The sequence below is a fragment of the Pseudophryne corroboree genome, chromosome 2, assembly GCF_028390025.1.
Source record: "Pseudophryne corroboree isolate aPseCor3 chromosome 2, aPseCor3.hap2, whole genome shotgun sequence".
Classification (NCBI taxonomy): domain Eukaryota; kingdom Metazoa; phylum Chordata; class Amphibia; order Anura; family Myobatrachidae; genus Pseudophryne; species Pseudophryne corroboree.
Window position 1 is genome coordinate 134,047,152 of NC_086445.1, and position 17,301 is coordinate 134,064,452.

General features: G+C 48.3%; 1 long non-coding RNA gene across 1 annotated transcript in view; it reads left to right on the plus strand.

Moving 5' to 3' along the window:
* Positions 1 to 2,560: 2,560 nt before the first annotated feature.
* The window catches only part of LOC135003384 (uncharacterized), a 113,143-nt gene continuing 98,402 nt past the window's right edge, over positions 2,561 to 17,301 (plus strand). Inside the window, exon 1 of the long non-coding RNA XR_010204413.1 lies at positions 2,561 to 2,886. This is a non-coding gene — a long non-coding RNA (uncharacterized LOC135003384). The remainder of the gene's footprint in view (positions 2,887 to 17,301) is intronic.

Below are 17,301 nucleotides of genomic sequence, written 5' to 3' on the forward strand. Positions count from 1 at the left end.
GTGCAAATTTTAGGACTAAAAATAATATTGTGAGGTGTTCAGAATAGACTGGAAATGAGTGGAAATTATGGTTATTGAGGTTTATAATACTATGGGATCAAAATGACCCCCAAATTCTAGGATTTAAGCTGTTTTTGAGGGTTTTTTGTAAAAAAACACCCAAATCCAAAACACACCCGAATCCGACAAAAAATTTTCAGGGAGGTTTTGCCAAAACGCGGCGAATCCAAAACACAGCCGCGGAACCGAATCCAAAACACAAAACCCGAAAAATTTCCGGTGCACATCACTACCTAGGAGGAGATTTGATAATCCAATTAGTAAGAATCAACTTTTTTTCCCAGAGTTAGAATAACATATAGTAGCGGGACAAGGTGTTTGAGATATGATGGGATGCCCCATTCCGTAAAGATCAGGCCAAGCATTGCTTTGCAGTTCAACTTTAGTTTGAGATGGAATGTGGAGTTAATAAACTATAATACCTTGTACCAGAATTTATTTTTTTTAGGACAGTTCCAAAAACAATGTAGAAAAATAGGGCATTGGGAGATCCACATTTCAGACAGTTCCCAGACTCAGAAGGGACCATATGCTTCCGTTGGCCAGGTGTAATATAGGCTCTGTGCGTGAATTTGACATGTGTCTCTTGAAGTTGTGATGAATGGAGCGCTTTGAGAACACTAGCAAAATTATAGCTGCCCTGTTGTTAATCCAGCACGAGGCCCACATTTGTCATCTGATTTGTGAGGGAGAACATACTCTGTTGACATCCGTGGGGTCCCACTGTTATAAGTGCCGCAGGGTGTGACATGTGCTGTTTCCTATACATCACAAACTATGTCCATATTTGGACTTGTACGCAGAATAAATAAGGCTCTTAAGGCCCATACACACTTGCCGATAAAATGAGCGGCGTCGCTCATTTTCCCCCTCCCTGAGCGACGTTGCTCATTTTATCGGCAAGTGTGTATGCCGCCAGCGACGACCGATGCGCGGCCCCCCGGGTCGGCAACGATCGCCGCTGTCGGTAGGGCATGCATGCAGGATCTGGACTGTCGTCCAGGACCTGCATGCACGGCTGGCGGAGGCGTGACGTCACTGAGCGATATGAGCGGTCATATCGCTCAGTGTGTACAGTCGGCCGCCGACCAGCCGGCCCAGCAGGAGAAACATTAGACGACGTCGCTCATAGAGTGACATCGTCTAATGTGTACGGACCTTTAGTGTAACACAAACTAGAAGAGTATTAGGTATTTTATGAAGAGCTGTTTTTGCTGGGAAGTATGGAACGTTTCACTAGGACCTGTGTCTTTGTTACTGGGAAGAGCTTTGAGGAACTGATTTTAGGCTGCTACACATTTATTACTTTTTTTTATTAGACAGCAGAGTAGAAGCAGGAGGAGTTGATGAAGTTTCCTCACCTTCCTACCCCTGGTACTCTAATGCTTTCAGCAGGGACGTAACTAGGTGTGTGTGGAGGGGGCACCATACATAGCGTTGCAGGGTCGGGGGCGCTGTTAGGGGCATTTGTCAATTATCTGTTTTAATGACTTTCACTTGCAGCTTCCCCCTTTTTGAAGCCCAGCATCTCCTGTCTGCCCCTGTCTCCTACCCTGACCCCTTCTGTTGCTAATACCTATACAACATTCATGAATTCAACTTGAGATTTCTTTGTTATTCAGTCACACTGTTCTTTATTACATTTCAAGATGCTGACATAACCAGGATTCAAACCCATTGCCTGTGGCACTGCAGTCAGACAAACTATTCATTGAGCTTTCTACCATTGTATAGAAAGCTAGATAATTCTAACTATTTGAAGCTTACAGTACCTTGTATTTTGTGAATAAATGATCGGCATTGCGGCTGAGCAGATCTATGTAGTGTGTGGCTGCAAGGGATTGGATGTGTGGCTCCACACTACATAGATCTGCTCAGTTGCAAAGCTGATTATTTTTTTACAAAGTACCAGTAGCATCATGGCATGGGCTTTCTCTGGGTTCAAAGTTGACATGCCCCTTTCCCACGAGGCATGCGCCTTATGTCCATATTGAAAAAAATGGCGCGGGGGGGGGGGGGGGGGGGGGGGGCGGCCAATTCTCTCTCTGGCACAGGGTACCAAAAAGTCTAGTTACGGCTCTAGCTTTCAGTAACCATATCCCTAATATAGAAACTGCATGAGGGAGTGAATGGTGTCATACTGCATTCCATGCAATGAATAATGATTTCAGAGTGCAGTAGTTGGAAGTATTGGGGAGCATAAGGGAGGAAGGGGGCTTTAATCAGATTCACAAAGTTCTTCCCACTACACTGACACAGTCTCTCCTATACCATGTGTAGCACCCCATTGGGGTTACCACTAACTCTAGTGAGACATTTGTTCCCCTTCCCCTGCTGAACGCATCCCTGGCTAGACACTAGTAAACATACAGCAGAAAAAGGGTTATAAGTGCCCTGAGTGCTGCACTTGGCACTAGGAAGCTGACCAATCAGCAAGAGACATATAGATTCCAGGGAGAGAGTTAGCTTGTGCTGTGACAGTTAACTGCTGGCGGTGACAGTTGGGAGTTGGCTGGCAGCCATCTTGGGGAGCTGTACTGACAGGAGGTGCTGTGAAACAAGGCCGGTGCTGCTGCTGTGATTCCTAACCAGGGAGGCAGGGCAGAGCCGCGGCTCCCTGAAGTAGGGTAGAGCCGGAGGGGCAGCAATGGGAAGTAAGGACTTGAGTTACAGGTCAGCCCCAACCCAGCCTCTCTGCTGTCAAGGTGCCTGAGCGACAGCCACAGTATCTGAGTGAGTGCCAGCCGGTGGGAGGAGACAGAGACATTGTTTTGCTATAGCTGTGGACTGAGGGATGATCGGTCGGCTCACAGTGGCTAATTACAGGTCGGTAACGCTGCTACACTACCTACAGTATGCATCACCAGCTTACTCAGGAATAGAAACAGAGGGAAAGTGCGCCTAACAGGGACATAGACCTTTTTACATTGCCGCTTACATTACATTTGATAGTGTGTTCAGCAAGCAAGGTTAATTTAGAGACAGTAAGCTGCTTAAGTGCCATCAGAATTGCACCAAGAGCAGCCAGTACAACCAGGGACACACAGCTACGTAAACCTTAATTGTCAGCTACAGTTCAACAACTTGTCAGGACTAAAGTTGTACAGTCGTAAGCAGACACTCCCAAGCAGAGCAGCAGGGCTGTTTCTAGCCAATTTGGCTCCCAGTGCGAGATTTAAAAATGCGCCCCCCCCCCCCCCCCCATTCACATAAGTAAAAATGCGCCAAAACCCCCCCCCCCATATATATAAAGAGGAAAAGCATGCGCGCGCCGAAGACGCGCGCGCTCCCGGCAAGGGGGCGTGACCTCGTTAGAATGGGCATGGCTTTGTTAAGATGGGCGTGGCCTCATCTGATCTCATCATCACGGCCACCACAGGATGAAAACAAAAAGTCCTTTTCTCTAACGTCCTAAGTGGATGCTGGGGACTCCGTAAGGACCATGGGGAATAGCGGCTCCGCAGGAGACTGGCAGGAGACTGGGCACATCTAAAGAAAGCTTTAGGACTATCTGGTGTGCACTGGCTCCTCCCCCCATGACCCTCCTCCAAGCCTCAGTTAGATCTCTGTGCCCGAACGAGAAGGGTGCACACTAGGGGCTCTCCTGAGCTTCTTAGTGAAAGTTTTAGTTTAGGTTTTTTATTTTCAGTGAGACCTGCTGGCAACAGGCTCACTGCATCGAGGGACTAAGGGGAGAAGAAGCGAACTCACCTGCGTGCAGAGTGGATTGGGCTTCTTAGGCTACTGGACATTAGCTCCAGAGGGACGATCACAGGCCCAGCTTGGATGGGTCCCAGAGCCGCGCCGCCGGCCCCCTTACAGAGCCAGAAGGCAGAAGAGGTCCGGAAAATCGGCGGCAGAAGACGTCCTGTCTTCAACAAGGTAGCGCACAGCACTGCAGCTGTGCGCCATTGCTCTCAGCACACTTCACACTCCGGTCACTGAGGGTGCAGGGCGCTGGGGGGGGCGCCCTGAGACGCAATAATAAACACCTTGGATGGCAAAAAAATGCATCACATATAGCTCCTGGGCTATATGGATGCATTTAACCCCTGCCAAAATACATAAAAAAAACGGGAGATAAGGCCGCCGAGAAAGGGGCGGAGCCTATCTCCTCAGCACACTGGCGCCATTTTCCCTCACAGCTCCGTTGGAGGGAAGCTCCCTGGCTCTCCCCTGCAGTCACTACACTACAGAAAGGGTTAAAAAAGAGAGGGGGGCACTAATTAGGCGCAGTATAAACAATACAGCAGCTATAAGGGGAAAAACACTTATATAAGGTTATCCCTGTATATATATAGCGCTCTGGTGTGTGCTGGCAAACTCTCCCTCTGTCTCCCCAAAGGGCTAGTGGGGTCCTGTCCTCTATCAGAGCATTCCCTGTGTGTGTGCTGTGTGTCGGTACGTTTGTGTCGACATGTATGAGGAGGAAAATGATGTGGAGGCGGAGCAAATTGCCTGTAATAGGGATGTCACCCCCTAGGGGGTCGACACCTGAGTGGATGAACTGCTGGAAGGAATTACATGACAGTGTCAGCTCTTTACAAAAGACAGTGATTGACATGAGACAGCCGGCTACTCAGCTTGTGCCTGTCCAGACGTCTCATAGGCCGTCAGGGGCTCTAAAGCGCCCGTTACCTCAGATGGCAAATACAGACGCCGACACGGATACTGACTCCAGTGTCGACGGTGAAGAGACAAATATGACTTCCAGTAGGGCCACACGTTACATGATTGAGGCAATGGAAAATGTTTTACACATTTCTGATAATACGAGTACCACCAATAGGGGTATTATGTTCAGTGAGGAAAACTACCTGTAGTTTTCCTGAATCTGAGAAATTAAATGAGGTGTGTGATGAAGCGTGGGTTTCCCCCGATAAAAAACTGATATTTTCTAAAAAGTTATTGGCATATATCCTTTCCCGCCAGAGGTTAGGGTGCGTTGGGAAACACCCCCTAGGGGGGATAAAGCGCTCACACGCTTGTCAAAACAAGGGCTCTACCCTCTCCTGAGATGGCCGCCCTTAAGGATCCTGCTGATAGAAAGCAGGAGGGTATCCTAAAATGTATTTACACACATACTGGTGTTATACTGCGACCAGCAATCGCCTCAGCCTGGATGTGCAGTGCTGGGTTGGCGTGGTCGGATTCCCTGACTGAAAATATTGATACCCTAGATAGGGACAGTATATTATTGCCTGTAGAGCATTTAAAAGATGCATTTCTATATATGTATGATGCACAGCGGGATATTTGCCGACTGGCATCAAGAGTAAGTGCGCTGTCCATTTCTGCCAAAAGAGGGTTATGGACACGACAGTGGTCAGGTGATGCGGATTCCAAATGGCATATGGAAGTATTGCCTTATAAAGGGGAGGAGTTATTTGGGGTCGGTCTTTCAGACCTGGTGGCCACGGCAACAGCTGGGAAATCCACGTTTTTACCCCAGGTCGCCTCTCAACATAAGAAGACGCCGTATTATCAGGCGCAGTCCTTTCGTTCCCATAAGGGCACGTGGGCAAAAGGTTCCTCATTTCTGCCCCGTGACAGAGGGAGAGGGAAACGGCTGCAGAAATCAGCCAGTTCCCAGGAACAGAAGCCCTCTCCCGCCTCTGCCAAGCCCTCAGCATGACGCTGGGGCTTTACAAGCAGACAGGGAGGCAGTGTTGGAAGCCATTCACAAGCTGTATTCCCAGCAGGTGATAATTAAGGTACCCCTCCTGCAACAGGGGAAGGGGTATTACTCCACACTGTTGTGGTACCGAAGCCGGACGGCTCGGTGAGACCGATTTTAAATCTAAAATCTTTGAACACTTACATACAGAGGTTCAAATTCAAGAGAAGGGGACTACATGGTGTCTCTGGACATCAAGGATGCTTACCTTCATGTCCAAATTTACCCTTCTCACCAAGGGTACCTCAGGTTTGTGGTACAGAACTGTCACTATCAGTTTCAGACGCTGCCGTTTGGATGGTCCACGGCACCCCGGGTCTTTACCAAGGTAATGGCCGAAATGATGATACTCCTTCGAAGGAAGGGAGTTTTAGTTATCCCTTACTTGGACGATCTCCTGATAAGGGTAAGATCCTGGGAACAGTTGGAGGTCGGTGTAGCACTATCTCAGGTAGTGTTGCGACAGCACGATTGGATTCTCAATATTCCAAAATCGCAGCTGGTTCCGACGACTTGTCTTCTGTTACTAGGGATGATTCTGGACACAGTTCAGAAAAAGGTGTTTCTCCCGGAGGAGAGAGCCAGGGAGTTATCCGAGCTAGTCAGGAACCTCCTAAAACCGAGCCAAGTCTCAGTGCATCAATGCACAAGGGTTCTGGGAAAAATGGTAGCTTCCTACGAAGCAAAGCCATTCGGCAGATTCCATGCAAGAACGTTCCAGTGGGACCTGCTGGACAAATGGTCCGGGTCGCATCTTAAGATGCATCAGCGGATAACCCGGTCACCAAGGACAAGGGTGTCCCTCCTGTGGTGGTTGCAGAGTGCTCATCTTCTAGAGGGCCGCAGAGTCGGCATTCAGGACTGGGTCCTGGTGACCACGGATGCCAGCCTGCGAGGCTGGGGAGCAGTCACACAGGGAAGAAATTTCCAGGGCTTATGGTCAAGCCTGGAGACATCATTTCACATAAATATCCTGGAGCTAAGGGCCATTTACAATGCTCTCAGCTTAGCAAGACCTCTGCTTCAAGGTCAGCCGGTGTTGATCCAGTCGGACAACATCACGGCAGTCACCCATGTAAACAGACAGGGTGGCACAAGAAGCAGTCAATGGCAGAAGCTGCAAGGATTCTTCGCTGGGCGGAAAATCATGGGATAGCACTGTCAGCAGTATTCATTCCGGGAGTGGACAACTGGGAAGCAGGCTTCCTCAGCAGGCACGGCCTCCACCCGGGAGAGTGGGGACTTCACCCAGAAGTCTTCCACATGATTGTAAACCATTGGGAAAAACCAAAGGTGGACATGATGGCGTCCCGCCTAAACAAAAAATTGGACAGGTATTGCGCCAGGAGACTGGGCACAAAAGTAAAGCTTTAGAACTACCTGGTGTGCACTGGCTCCTCCCCCTATGACCCTCCTCCAAGCCTCAGTTAGATTTTTGTGCCCGAACGAGAAGGGTGCACACTAGGTGGCTCTCCTGAGCTGCTTAGTGAAAAGTTTAGTTTTAGGTTTCTTATTTTCAGTGAGACCTGCTGGCAACAGGCTCACTGCATCGAGGGACTAAGGGGAGAAGAAGCGAACTCACCTGCGTGCAGAGTGGATTGGGCTTCTTAGGCTACTGGACATTAGCTCCAGAGGGACGATCACAGGCCCAGCCATGGATGGGTCCCAGAGCCGCGCCGCCGGCCCCCTTACAGAGCCAGAAGACAGAAGAAGTCCGGAAAATCGGCGGCAGAAGACGTCCTGTCTTCAACAAGGTAGCGCACAGCACTGCAGCTGTGCGCCATTGCTCTCAGCACACTTCACACTCCGGTCACTGAGGGTGCAGGGCGCTGGGGGGGGGGGCGCCCTGAGACGCAATAAAAACACCTTGGATGGCAAAAAAATGCATCACATATAGCTCCTGGGCAATATGGATGAATTTAACCCCTGCCAGAATACATAGAAAAACGGGAGATAAGGCCGCCGATAAGGGGGCGGAGCCTATCTCCTCAGCACACTGGCGCCATTTTCCCTCACAGCTCCGTTGGAGGGAAGCTCCCTGGCTCTCCCCTGCAGTCACTACACTACAGAAAGGGTTAAAAAAGAGAGGGGGGCACTAATTAGGCGCAGTATAAACAATACAGCAGCTATAAGGGGAAAAACACTTATATAAGGTTATCCCTGTATATATATAGCGCTCTGGTGTGTGCTGGCAAACTCTCCCTCTGTCTCCCCAAAGGGCTAGTGGGGTCCTGTCCTCTATCAGAGCATTCCCTGTGTGTGTGCTGTATGTCGGTACGTTTGTGTCGACATGTATGAGGAGAAAAATGATGTGGAGACGGAGCAGATTGCCTGTAATAGTGATGTCACCCCCTAGGGGGTCGACACCTGAGTGGATGAACTGTTGGAAGGAATTACGTAACAGTGTCAGCTCTGTATAAAAGACAGTGGTTGACATGAGACAGCCGGCTACTCAGCTTGTGCCTGTCCAGACGTCTCATAGGCCGTCAGGGGCTCAAAAGCGCCCGTTACCTCAGATGGCAGATATAGACGCCGACACGGATACTGACTCCAGTGTCGACGGTGAAGAGACAAATGTGACTTCCAGTAGGGCCACACGTTACATGATTGAGGCAATGAAAAATGTTTTACACATTTCTGATAATACGAGTACCACCAAAAAGGGGTATTATGTTCGGTGAGGAAAAACTACCTGTAGTTTTCCTGAATCTGAGAAATTAAATGAGGTGTGTGATGAAGCGTGGTTTTCCCCCGATAACAACTGATAATTTCTAAAATGTTATTGGCATTATATCCTTTCCCGCCAGAGGTTAGGGTGCGTTGGGAAACACCCCCTAGGGTGGATAAAGCGCTCACACGCTTGTAAGAACAAGGGCTCTACCCTCTCCTGAGATGGCCGCCCTTAAGGATCCTGCTGATAGAAAGCAGGAGGGCATCCTAAAAGGTATTTACACACATACTGGTGTTATACTGCGACCAGCAATCGCCTCAGCCTGGATGTGCAGTGCTGGGTTGGCGTGGTCGGATTCCCTGACTGAAAATATTGATACCCTAGATAGGGACAGTATATTATTGCCTATAGAGCATTTAAAAGATGCATTTCTATATATGCGTGATGCACAGCGGAATATTTGCCAACTGGCATCAAGTCTAAGTGCGTTGTCCATTTCTACCAGTAGAGGGTTATGGACACGACAGTGGTCAGGTGATGCGGATTCCAAACGGCATTTGGAAGTATTGCCTTATTAAGGGGAGGAGTTATTTGGGGTCGGTCTTTCAGACCTGGTGGCCACGGCAACAGCTGGGAAATCCACGTTTGTACCCCAGGTCGCCTCTCAACATGAGAAGACGCCGTATTATCAGGCGCAGTCTTTTCGTGGGCAAGCGGGCAAAAGGTTCCTCATTTCTGCCCCGTGACAGAGGGAGAGGAAAAAGGCTGCAGAAATCAGCCAGTTCCCAGGAACAGAAACCCTCTCCCGCCTCTGCCAAGCCCTCAGTATGACGCTGGGGCTTTACAAGCAGAATCAGGCACGGTGGGGGCCCGTCTCAATGAATTTCAGCGCGCAGTGGGCTCACTCGCAAGTAGACCTCTGGATCCTTCAGGTGATATCTCAGGGGTACAAATTGGAATTCGAGACGTCTCCCCCTCGCCGTTTCCTAAAGTCGGCTTTACCGATGTCTCCTTCTGACAGGGAGACAGTTTTGGAAGCCATTCACAAGCTGTATTCCCAGCAGGTGATAATCAAGGTACCCCTCCTGCAACAGGGAACGGGGTATTATTCCACACTGTTGTGGTACCGAAGCCGGACGGCTCGGTGAGACCGATTCTAAATCTAAAATTTTTGAACACTTACATACAGAGGTTCAAATTCAAGATTGAGTCACTCAGAGCAGTGATTGCGAACCTGGAAGAAGAGGACTACATGATGTCTCGGTACATCAAGGATGCTTACCTTCATGTCCCAATTTACCCTTCTCACCAAGGGTACCTCAGGTTTATGGTACAGAACTGTCACTATCAGTTTCAGACGCTGCCGTATGGATGGTCCACGGCACCCCGGGTCTTTACCAAGGTAATGGCCGAAATGATGATACTCCTTCAAAGGAAGGGAATTTTAGTTATCCCTTACTTGGACGATTCCCTGATAAGGGTAAGATCCAGGGAACAGTTGGAGGTCGGTGTAGCACTATCTCAGGTAGTGTTGCGGCAGCACGATTGGATTCTCAATATTCCAAAATCGCAGCTGATTCCGACGACTCGTCTTCTGTTCTTAGGGATGATCCTGGACACAGTTCAGAAAAAGGTGTTTCTCCCGGAGGAGAAAGTCAGGGAGTTATCCGAGCTAGTCGGGAACCTCCTATAACCGAGCCAAGTCTCAGTACATCAATGAGATGGTTCTGGAAAAAATGGTGGCTTCCTATGAAGCAATCCCATGCGGCAGATTCCACGCAAGAACTTTCCAGTGGGACCTGCTGGACAAATGGTCTGGGTCGCATCTTCAGATGCATCAGCGGATAACCCTGTCACCAAGCACAAGGGTGTCTCTCCTGTGGTGGTTGCAGAGTGCTCATCTTCTAGAGGGCCGCACATTCAGGACTGGGTCCTGGTGACAACGGATGCCAGCCTGCGAGGCTGGGGAGCAGTCACACAGGGAAGGAATTTCCAGAGCTTATGGTCAAGCCTGGAGACATCACTTCACATAAATATCCTGAAGCTAAGGGCCATTTACAATGCTCTAAGCTCAGCAAGACCTCTGCTTCAAGGTCACCCGGAGTTGATCCATTCGGACAACATCACGGCAGTCACCCACGTAAACAGACAGGGTGACACAAGAAGCAGAAGGGCAATGGCAGAAGCTGCAAGGATTCTTCGCTGGGCGGAAAATCATGTGATAGCACTGTCAGCAGTATTCATTCCGGGAGTGGACAACTGGGAAGCAGACTTCCTCAGCAGACACGACCTCCACCCGGGAGAGTGGGGACTTCACCCAGAAGTCTTCCACATGTTTATAAAACTCGACAAGTATTGCGCCAGGTCAAGGGACCCTCAGGCAATAGCTGTAGATGCTCTGGTAACACAGTGGGTGTACCAGTCAGTGTATGTGTTCCCTCCTCTGCCTCTCATAACCAAGGTACTGAGAATTATAAGATGGAGAGGAGTAAGCACTATATTCGTGGCTCCGGATTGGCCAAGAAGGACTTGGTAACCGGAACTTCAAGAGATGCTCACGGAGGATCCGTGGCCTCTACCTCTAAGAAGGGACCTGCTCCAGCAAGGACCCTGTCTGTTCCAAGACTTACCGCAGCTGCGTTTAACGGCAGGGCGGTTGAACGCCGGATCCTGAAGGAAAAAGGCATTCCGGATGAAGTCATCCCTATCCTGATCAAAGCCAGGAAAGATATAACCGCAAAACATTATCACCGCATTTGGCGAAAATATGTTGCGTGGTGCGAGGCCAGTAAGGCCCCGACGGAGGAATTTTCAACTAGGTCGATTACTACATTTCCTGCAAACAGGAGTGTCTATGGGCCTGAAATGGGGGTCCATTAAGGTTCAAATTTCGGCCCTGTCAATTTTCTTCCAAAAAGAACTAGCTTCAGTCCCTGAAGTTCAGACGTTTGTGAAAGGGGTACTGCATATACAGCCTCCTTTTGTGCCTCCAGTGGCACCTTGGGATCTAAATGTAGTTTTTGGGTTCCAAAAGTCACATTGGTTTGAACCACTTAAATATGTGGAGTTAAAATATCTCACATGGAAAGTGGTCATGCTGTTGGCCCTGGCCTGGGCCAGGTGCGTGTCAGAATTGGCGGCTTTATCCTGTAAAAGCCCTCATCTGATTTTCCATTCGGACAGGGCGAAATTGAGGACTTGTCCTCAGTTTCTCCCTAAGGTGGTTTTCAGCGTTTCACCTGAATCAACCTATTGTGGTGCCTGCGGCTACTAGGGACTTGGAGGACTCCAAGTTGCTAGACGTTGTCAGAGCCCTGGAAATATAGACTATTGCTCGTTGGATTTGTAGTACAATTCAGCTTGCACATTCTGTGGCAGGCCTGCCACAGCCAAAATCTGTAAAAGCCCATTCCACAAGGAAGGTGGGCTCATCTTGGGCGGCTGCCCGAGGTATCTCGGCTTTACAACTTTGCCGAGCAGCTACTTGGTCAGGAGCAAATACGTTTGTAAAATTCTACAAATTTGATACCCTGGCTGAGGAGGACCGGGAGTTCTCTCATTTGGTGCTGCAGAGTCATCCGCACTCTCCCGCCCGTTTGGGAGCTTTGGTATAATCCCCATGGTCCTTACGGAGTCCCCAGCATCCACTTAGGACGTTAGAGAAAATAAGAATTTACTTACCGATAATTCTATTTCTCGTAGTCCGTAGTGGATGCTGGGCGCCCATCCCAAGTGCGGATTGTCTGCAATACTGGTACATAGCTATTGTTACCAAAAAATCGGGTTATTGCTGTAGTGAGCCATCTTTTCTAGAGGCTCCTCTGTTATCATGCTGTTAACTGGGTTTAGATCACAAGTTATATGGTGTGATTGGTGTGGCTGGTATGAGTCTTACCCGGGATTCAAAATCCTTCCTTATTGTGTACGCTCGTCCGGGCACAGTATCCTAACTGAGGCTTGGAGGAGGGTCATAGGGGGAGGAGCCAGTGCACACCAGGTAGTTCTAAAGCTTTACTTTTGTGCCCAGTCTCCTGCGGAGCCGCTATTCCCCATGGTCCTTACGGAGTCCCCAGCATCCACTACGGACTACGAGAAATAGAATTATCGGTAAGTAAATTCTTATTTTTATTTCTCCTGTGGGGAACAATAGGATTTATGTGGGGAGAATAAGAATTTATGGATTTATGGGGGAACAATGTGAATAATTCATGTGGGGAGCAATAGGATTTATGTGGGGAGAATTGTGATTGTTTTATGTGTGGAGCAATAGGATTTATGTAGGGAGCAACATGATTTATGAGGGGAGCAATGTGATTGTTTTTTCTGTGTAGGCCAATGTATGTGTGGATTTTTTTTTACTGTGAGGGCCAATGTGTGTGTTTTGTTTTTTTCTGTGGGGAACTGATGATGTGCCTTGGCAATTTTAAAATATTGTTCGTTGTGCCGCAAGTAATAAAAGGTTGAAAATCACTGCTCTATACTGATGCCTCACCATAAGAGATGTGGATTGACAGTATTAATAGTAAATACTAAATTCCTACTACCCTATTTATACTCAATAATATAATGATGCATCATATTAAAGAGGGAATATTGGGGATCATTCTGACCCGATAGCTCGCTGCAGTTTATCGCAGTGCAGCGATCGGGTCAGAATTGCGCATGTGCCGATGCCACAGTGCGCCGGCGCATGCCGGACGGCTGAAGGCCGTAGTACCCTAGCGATCGCCTTTGCCTGCTTGACAGGCAGAGGCGGTCGCTGGGCAGGAGGGAGCGGCACGGCAGCGTTTGGCCGCCGTTATGGGGGCGCGGTCGTGGCTGGACCGTGCAGGGGCAGGCCGCAGCGGCTCCGTGACGTCACACGCAGCCGCTGCGACCAGGGGCAGCGACGATCAACTCCCGGCCAGCCGCAGGAGCTGAGCTGGCCGGGAGTTACTCCACAAGTACAAAAGCATCGCCGCTGTGCGATGCTTTTGTACTTGTTCGGGGGGGGGGGGGCGGCCAGACATGCGGAGCAGGCTAGCCCTGTGCTGGGCATCCCCCCACATGTCTGGGAACATGATCGTAGCTGTGCTAAATTTAGCACAGCTACGATCAACTTGGAATGACCCCCATTGTTTGGCCAATTATTACAAAATTAATGTTGCCTTAGTGGGGGTCTGGGTCTCCCCAACCTTAAAAAAATGATTTTGTACAGCACAATTTGCTCCCTGCATTTTCTGGCACTTGCCCTCGGGATGCCAAGTCTGGTTGGGCTGAGAATCAGCTGTTTTTCCCCAGCCCTGTCCTTTGTAATCCTTTGGTTCCCACGCTCCACCAGGCTACTCTAAAGCTTGTTCCCACATGGTGGTTGGTGTGCCCCTTAAACTGTGCCACATATGTAATGCCCTATACTCTATAGATGCAACTCCATCCCCTCCAATACCACTCTGGGGTAACCCTGATTTTTTGCTTAAGGTGGGTACACACTAATAGATATATCTGCAGATCAATTGATCTGCAGATATATCTATGGACGGATTGGGCAGTGTGCTGTGCATACACACTGCCCGATCCGTCGGGGACTGACATCATGAACTGGGCGGGCGTGTACACACGCCCGCCCAGTTCAGCTGTCAATCACCGCCGGCCGCCGCAGCATGTGTACCGTCGGTCGGCTGACCGCCCCGTACACACGCAGCGGCGCGCCAATATATTGGTAGATATATTGGCCGTCGGCTGTGCTGCGCGGCCGACGCGATACGTCTGTGAACGACGGAGTTCACAGACGTATCGGCCGTACACACTGGCCGATGGTCCCGCGATATATCGACCAGTGTGTACGGGCCTTTAGACTCTCCCTATCTGCCTTCTTCTCCTGGTCTAGGGCAGGTATTAGATTTCTTAATGGGATATATTCCCCGCTTTTCAACAACTTCTGGAGCACCTCCTTCTCCCAATCTCGGTCTTTCATTAATACTAATGGCTAAAGACTGACAACAGCGGACCCAAAATTAAACATGTTAAAAATATTGCCAATCTCAACTGTTTTCAGTCGAGATCAGGGAATCTGGATTTTTAAACATGTTTAATATTCCTGATTCTCCAACCTGAACATTGAGGAATCGGCCTTTAGACAATTCTTTCACACGCATCATAATTGACTTTCCTCTAGATCACCCACACCCTTCAAACAACATTGTTGCACTGCTCATACACGTCAGGGGCTCACCTTGTCCTGACCGCTGATGCTCATCAGGAATATGCTCACAAGTTGAAGTGGGAGGCAGACTCAGGTAAACACCTGGATGCGGATGACTGGTCTGACATATGGTCTGGCACTTCTAAGTCCTTTATATGTGTTTCTATTAAGAAACATTTTATACATTATTATATAGATGGTACCTAGTCCTAACCAATCTCATCTAGTGGACGTTTACAAGTATCCCCCCCCCCCTTCCCCGTTTCCCTGATTTGTCACACCATCAAAATTGGCTGGCTATATATGGACTGATGGGTGTCTCAACATGGCTAACTGAAAATTCTAGAGTCCCCTCTATGGCTTCTCTCATTCAGGAGGTATGGTCCATGTACGAGATGGAGCTGATGACCAGCTGCCTGAAGGGCTTGCTCTCATTTCTCCCTCCACTACAGTGTGTCGAGATACAGATGTGTCCTCATAGATATGTCTGAGGTGTCACTCCCCTCTTTCCCTCTTCTTTCCGACCCTTCCTTCCATATCCCATTTCCATTGACTTGCACTTGTCTTTCTAGCTTTTTACTTGTCCCCTGCATGATATTATTGCTGATGTTTGCTTGTCTTTTTGTCTGTTATAATCTGATGCCGTAATAAACTTTCAACAACAAAAAAAATAAAATGTGAAGCTTCCTACACTTGTCTCACTGGAAATGTCAAGCTATGCAAATAAATGGATGCAACGTTATATAATATTGCCATAGTATGAGCTGGAAGCAGGTACATTTCTATAAAAGTCATCTGTATTGTTCAAAAAGTCATTGTCAGATTCCTGGGGCGCTGGTTCAGTAGTGGGATTCATGTGCATAAAATTAAGATGACTTATTTAGCATAAATGCATGTGAAGCTGGAACTTGCAGAATATACACGGACTGGAATATTGGACTGGATTACTGGACAGGAACTGATATACTTGAATGCCAGGCTGGAATTGGCTGAATATACACTGGTGCCGGGCTGGAACCAGCTAAGCTCTAGATGCAGGCTGGAACTGGCTATTATGCACAGTTACTAGCCTGGAACTGGCTAAGCTTTGGATGCCGGGCTGGGACTGGTTATTAGGCACAATTATCAGACTGGAACAGGCAAAGCTTTGGATGCTGAGCTGGGACTGGCTAATGCACAGGTGCCAGACTGGAACCGCTGGAGGCTGAGACAAAGTTACAATGAGTGCTTCAGGAGGAAAATGTAGAGCACTGGGTACCAAGGAGTAGCAAACAGTAGTAGGAATGTTATCAGGATGCACAGATTCAGAGTCCCAGAAGTAACTAGAAAACTAGAGAAATAGGCCGCAGGGTAAGTCTGACATTGCTCTGGCAACTGGTCAGTGAGACAGGAATCCTTTTATGCCCAATGGTGCACTAGGTTTGGAAGATACAGCGGGAGTGCCAGAAGCCAAGCTGTAGAGGCAGAGTCCATTGTACTGGTAGGTAAGTGAGACCTGGCTGCCTGGACCTGACAGTCATCATAAAATACTGAAAGCATTGTTTAATTCTGTTTTATAAGTGGGAGGGATGGAGCTTTGCGGTCTACCAGGTAAAGTGCTTTATTGTGCATCATGGAGGGTCTGTGCAAGGTCTTGCTTCATTGTATAGCCATTGCCTTCTGTCTAGTGGTTCCTCCTCCTTACAACCTGAAGTAATACCAACTCCAGCATCAAAGAGAAGAAAGATGGATCATTAACATGATGGAGAAACAAGTATAACTGAGATGTAATGTTAAGATGGGGGAGGCTAGTTAGGTTGAATGGCTTTTATTATGAGGGTGATGGGATTAATGCTTTTAATGGAGTTAAGTAGGACAAATTGATATTTTTTATGAGACTACAGTAAATTAGTTAATTTGGGGGTTAATACATATAAATTAATTGACAATGTGGGGGTTAATCAATAATGGGGATGAGGTTGGTAATGATTGTAAAGTGGTTAATTATACTGTTGCAGTGTATGTTGTTACAGTGATACTGAAGAGTTAATAATTTGTGAGGAGGGGTAAATTAATGACTAAATAATCTTATGTGGTAGTCACAAAAATGCTTTCTTATATAGACAGCCCTTAGAATGTTCACTGTATTGTACGTCTGTTACTAAGATGTCCAGCATTGATGTTTGGTATATTGGTCACTAGAATGCTCTCTGTATTATATGGTGGTCAGTAGGAGGACCTCTGTATTGTATATAGGTCACTGTATTTCTGTATTGTATGGCACTCAATAGAACTTTCTTGTATGGTGGCCACTGAGATGCTTTCTGTATTATATGGTGGTCTATGGGATGTTCTATGTATTGTTTTTGTTTTTTCTGGATAATCTTCGTGCTGTACACAGAGGCAGATTTAGGGGTCTGATGGCCACTAGGCACAACATTATTGGCCGCTCCCCCCCCCAAAAAAAAAAAAAAGTATAGATAATGCCCCCACAGAATGCTAAGCAGCTCCCAGAATAGATAATGCCTCCACGGAATGCTAAGCAGTTCCCAGAATAGATAATGCCTCCACGGAATGCTAAGCAGCTCCCAGAATATATGATGCCTCCACGGAATGCTAAGCAGCTCCCAGATGCCTCCACACAGTTTGTATACTACACAGAACAGAGAGACACTGAATGATCTTCCCATCAGGCACTCCATCCGAAATCAGCGTCCGCCTGCAACAAGGTCT